The following is a 5,926-nucleotide window of genomic DNA, read 5'->3' as shown; positions in this document are numbered from 1 at the left end:
TGTGCGTCCGGAGCCTATGCTCCGCAACGGGAGAGGCCACAACAGTGAGAGGCCCGCGTAAAAAAAAAAAAAAAAAAAAAAAAAAAAAAGGAGGAAAAGGACTTCCTTGGAGGTCGAGTGGTTAAGAATCCACGCTTCTACGGCAGGGGGCGTAGGTTCGAGCTCGATCCCGGTTCCGGGAACTAAGATCCTGCATGCCGCGCACTCAGAAGTGGGGAAGAAGAGGAGGAAAACGTAAAAGAGGTAGGATAACAACAACAACTTTCTGAGCAAATATCAGTGAAACTCCACCAGAATACTTTGTCTTTCCAGAGAGTATCTTAGATATTAACTATTCGGTATTTTTTTCATGTAATTTATGGCTATACACTTCCTTAATTTTTAAAGTTTATAAAAGCAAAAGTTAACTCTGGAACATTTGGAGGATATATATGTATTATATATAATTTACAGAGATATAATGGTTCTTTGAAATAAAGCCCCTTGAAACTGAAACTTCATGAAGCCTATAGCTGTATGTGAAGCTCATTGATCATAAATTAAGATACATCAAACCCAGGATACATAATTCCCAAGATAAATAATGTGCTAGAGCATATTTTGTGATTCTTTCCAAATAGGTGGTACATTCTATGCAGTAGGATGATATTTTGCAAATAAATTGAAGGACTTTTTTTTCTTTTCTTCCTGTCTCTCGCTAACCATCTTCCCCATTCAAAGGACAGCTAGAGTATTACACGCTTTCTGCCACAAGGAAGGGATGATACAGCAAAATGAAACCAACAAAGTCCACGTCAATTATTAGTTTTATGTCTCAAAATCCAGGACTCTTGCACAGACAGAAGGCTTGGAAATAAGAAAAATAAGGGCTCCCTAGTCTCCAGCACTGTTGGAGACCATATAGTATTCCACAGATGAAGAGAAAAGCAGAAAGGGAAAAAGAGGACCTGGTAGGTTCTAGAGAAATGGAACCAGAATGAATCCCTGGTAAGAGAAGGATATAAACCAAAAATAATTTGGGCTGAGGACAAAAAGGGAAGTAGCTTACGAGGCCCTCAGTGTCCCCATGCCCGGCCTGGGGAGGCAGCAATAGAACGCTCCATACCATGTTTCTAGGCCGAAAAATCTAAGATGGCCTCACCAAGTTTTCTGCAGCCTAAAAGGGTCCTTGAGCATTAGAAGTTTTACCATGAGACTAAGAACAGTGTAGAAGTGGCCCAGAGAGCTGGAAGACATGAAGAGCCACTCTGGGCAATAGAAAGAAATTGTGGGAATGAGTGAACTGCGGGAGCTCGTGAGGGAAGACCAGACCAAAATGTCACTGTCAGAAGGTGCCAGAGTAGGTAATGAAGACACCCAGGCCAGGATGACCTCGCATACACTGAACCCCATGCCATGGAGGCACAAGCCCCTCAGAACTACTCAGACATAACTGTAAGAAAAAAAAAAAAGAAGAAATTATTGGGGTGAGGGGTGGAAGAACCCTGAAATTTCTACTTGTCTTTCTACCACCCAAGAGAAGACCCATGGAAGACCCCTAAACAGAGCATGGTTATTGTGTTCCAGCAAGTACATGGAAGACAGGATGGCTGCCAAGTGAGTGAGGAACGGGTTTGGAAAGGAAATGAAGTAAAACTGTGTAGGCCCTATGGACTAATATAAAAATTTGGCTTTTATTCAAAGTGATATGGGAAACTCTTGTAGAGCTTGACGGAGAGTTGTTACACAGACTGCCTTATGATTTAATACGGTTGTTCTGGCTAATGTCTTAAGAACAGTCTTAAGAAGGGTAGAGGTAGAATCTAGGAGATCAAAGAGGAAGCTATTGTAATATTCCAGGTGAGAGATGATATTCGCTTTGTTTAAGGTTGTGAGATCACGGTCAGAATCTGGATATCTTTTAAAGGTAGAACCTTGGAATTTGCTAATAGACAGCATGATGGATGTGTAAGAATGACTAGAAGGTTTTAGGGTTAAACAATTAGAAGTACGGAGTTACCATTGTCTGAAGTGGTAAAGACTGGAGGAAATAAGGCTGAGAGTTTTTGTACATGCTGAGTTTGAATGTTGACTGTTAGACATGTAAATATAGATTTCAAAAAAGTAGTGGTATATTCAAGACTGGAGTACAGGGGCAAGGTCCAGTCTGGAGAGTCATTAGTATACAGATGTTATTTAAAACTGCAAAACTGGGTAAAAGAAAGGGCATGAATGCAGATAGAAAGGAGAAAAGGCAGAAGGACTGTGTTCTGAGACACTGCAATTTTATGAGGTTGAAGTGATAGACAAGAATCAGAAAAGGAGACTTAAAATATGCTTCCTGAAAAAAGCATTAAAAAAGCCAAAAAGAAAAATTGGAAGGAGAAATTTCCAAGGTCCAATTGTGTCAAATATTGCTGACTGATCAAGTAAGATGAGGACTGAAAATTTACCATTGGATTTAACAACTTGGCATTCATTATTGATGTTGAAAAGGACACTTGGTGGAATAGTGGATTTCAAAAAATGAAATAGATTCAAGAGCGATTTGTACTAGAGGAACTGGAGACTTTGGTTCTAGGCAACTCTTCTGGTGAATTTTAACAGAAATGAAAGTAAAGAGAGGGACCATAGCTGAAGGGTAAGTGGGACCAAGAAAGAGTTTTTATGTTTTTAATGGGAGAGATAACAATGCAGAAAAAAGAAAAATTAATTGATGTATACAGTAGGAGGAATAATTATTAGATTGATGATGGTGACTAGGCAAGAGGGCATGGGATTTATTGCACAAGAAGAGATTTCCTTAGCTAGGAGCACTAACAGTTCATTCATGGACGGATGAGAAAGCAGAGGGTATAGACATAGAGGCAGGTAGGTGGGTAAATGTGCTGAAAAGAGCATGGTGAGATTCTTTTTTATTGCTCCTATTTCCTCAGTGAGCTAGGAAGCAAGATCATCGGCCAAGAGTAAAAATGGGCTGTGTCTACAATTTTCATACAATACTCTGTATATAACTAGAATAACTATTTTATGAGTATGGTGAACTGGTATTCCTCAATCTACCTCTTAGTGTTTGTGCAGGCAAGTTTTATATATTATCAAGACAAATTACAAAGACCAGACTCTACATTCCAGGAAATTTCATTTAGTCATTAATTTCACAAATATCAAATGATCCTTACTAAGTTCAAATACTCCTTTGCTATTTCAGAAGAAAGTATAAAAACTGAAATGTAGAGAACACTGAGAACTAGATCCCTGGAGATCCAACTGAGGAGAATAAAACTTACATTTCCCAAAGTAGATATCTTTCTAGGAAAAACAAAAAAACAAAAGCAAGGAAAATAAGTTCTCCATGGCCATAGAAAAACAGGACTTAGTATATATGCTTCTCTTAGGAAACTCATTAGTTTGCTTGATTTTTTTGTTAACTTTTAGTAGGAAGACTTCATCATTAGTGGCTTATAGACAAACAAAGAAACCACTGGATGAAGATGAACCATGGGATATTGGGAAAAACATTCTGTTGGAATCAGAAGACCAGAAACAGGTCCCAGATCCATCACTTAAATGGCTATGTGTCCTTGGGCAGTTTTCCTTCTCTTAAGCCTCAGTGCCTCTGTCTGATAAATGGATGTACTGAACCTAACTTTGTAGGTTTTATGAGGCTCAAGTAAGATACTGGATATAAAATCACAAAGAAAATTACTGTACCATTTTATCACTGTAAACCTGTCTTTTACATGAAAATTTGTTTTCACTTTTTATTTTGTTCCTATGCATAGATTGTTTCCTTCATACTTTTCTTAGTATGATCACATATTTTTTTGAGAATGATACTACTGTACAACAACTACAGGATGAAATACATGCTTAGACAAAATAGATTTAGTGTTTTAAAAATATTTTATTATTGTGTATATTTGTTCTTGATAACTTACTTTATGATAAAATTACTGACTTTTTTCTGTTTTCCTAATATGAACAAAGTCTTAATGACTAGCTAAGACCTTGAAAATTATGACTCCAACTAGGTACAAGTTCTCATATGGCAAGTGTTGATTTAGTTTATCTACCAGTATGAACAATAAATCCAGTCATTAGGGCTTACCTATTTTAAAAGCAGTTTTTAAACTTTTAAATCCCTACTTAGATGATCTCTGAAAAATGTCTTCTATACTCAGAGGAAATAAAATGCAGAAATGTTCACATTCATGAGACAATAGCGTTGACTGAATGCTGTAAAATGAAATCTGCTCTTTCTGTTTTTCTTTCAAAAGAAAAATTGCATAAATAATACATTTGGACCTTGCAATACCAAACAAGCACAATAGCTACTTTACAGCTTTCATCAAAATGAAGGCCATCTTTTTCATTTTATTATGGAACCATTAATACAATATCATCAACTCTGATTGGCTGTAAGATTCCAGACTGAAGGCATCATGCCAGATGTCAACGGAGGTGCTAATATCACTGGGATACAGGATGGCAGCAGCCCAATGACTGGTGTGCAGATAAAATCTGAAAAAATAAATCAATCAATCTAAAACTTTTCAAATCTGGGGCCATGGCTTCTTTCTTGGGAAAAACTCAGATAAGAACTACCTTCATAATGACCTCCAAATGCACCTGAGAATCTCTTAAATAACAAGTAATAAAGTTTGTACACATAGATTACCTTGCTCATTCCAGTTTTGGGATGTCTGGATACATTTCTATCCAGATTATCCTTTTCAGCAGTCTGTCAGTAAAAACCCAAACCAAAAAACAGGTAATATTTGATTAAATCTATTTTCTACCTATTTCAGTCCAAAAAAGAAAGATGTGTTAGGAGGAAGAATAAAAATAATGTCAAAATTAGATTCCTAATTATTCCTGGATTTAAATTATCCTTGCTTTTGTGGGCTCTGTCCCATGACAACAGATAATCGAGAGCTGGCTGTAGTTGACATATTAGGGTTTTCTTTTACTTAAGGCAAATAGAAGGATGCAATTAAACATTAGGTTTACCCTTTAAGTAAAAGGAGCACATGGCAGATAGCCACAAAATAGGGGTTTAAAAGAATTTACTAACTTGGGATAAATATGGTGTGTAGAAGGTATTTAAAGAAAATTAAAAGCAACCCATGGATAATAGCCTTATGTTGCATGGATTTAGCACAACATGATTTAATTTCTTATATAGAAGAATTAAACAGGGTAGTATAACCTGTGATTTCTTAGCACTCTTTTTGATGTTTTAAAAGAAAATTTAGTTTTTCTCTTCTATGAAAGTAGTTTTTATTTTTTTATTAAAAAAATTTTTTTAGACATTCTTTTTTTAATATTCTTTCCCATTATGGTTTATCACAGGACAGTGAATATATTGAATAGTTCCCTGTGTTATACAGTTGGACCTTGTTGCTTATTCATCCTATATATAATAGTTTACATCTGTTAATCCCAAACTCCCAGTCCTTCCCTCCCCCTTGGCAACCACAAGTCTGTTCTCTATGTCTGTGAGTCCCTCTATATAGTTAAATCTAATCTTTAAGACACAAAAATATTGTAGAATGTGTTAAGACATACTCCAGGTCAATGAGAAATAAATTTAAAACTGTCAACCTACTTGACATTAACAAATATGTACTTTGAGACGTCACTACATTTTGGTATTGTACAGATACTGGGAGTACAGTTTCCCACTCTAAACTGCTACTTAGTAGCTGGGTAAACCTGTACAAGTCACTTAACCTGTTAGGGCCTCAGTTTTCTGTGCTAGGAAATGGGAATGATTATAGAACCTATTTCACAGGGTTCTTGTGAGGTTTAAATGATCTAATATATGTAAATTATGCAGAGGAATGTCTGACATATAATACATATTCAAAAAGTATGAGTTGGGGCTTCCCTGGTGGCGCAGTGGTTGCGCGTTCGCCTGCCGATGCAGGGGAACAGGGTTCGC

This window comes from Physeter macrocephalus, chromosome 6 (assembly GCF_002837175.3).
Source record: "Physeter macrocephalus isolate SW-GA chromosome 6, ASM283717v5, whole genome shotgun sequence".
NCBI classification, from domain to species: domain Eukaryota; kingdom Metazoa; phylum Chordata; class Mammalia; order Artiodactyla; family Physeteridae; genus Physeter; species Physeter macrocephalus.
The sequence above is the reverse complement of the archived record's forward strand: the minus strand, read 5'-3'. Positions refer to the sequence as shown.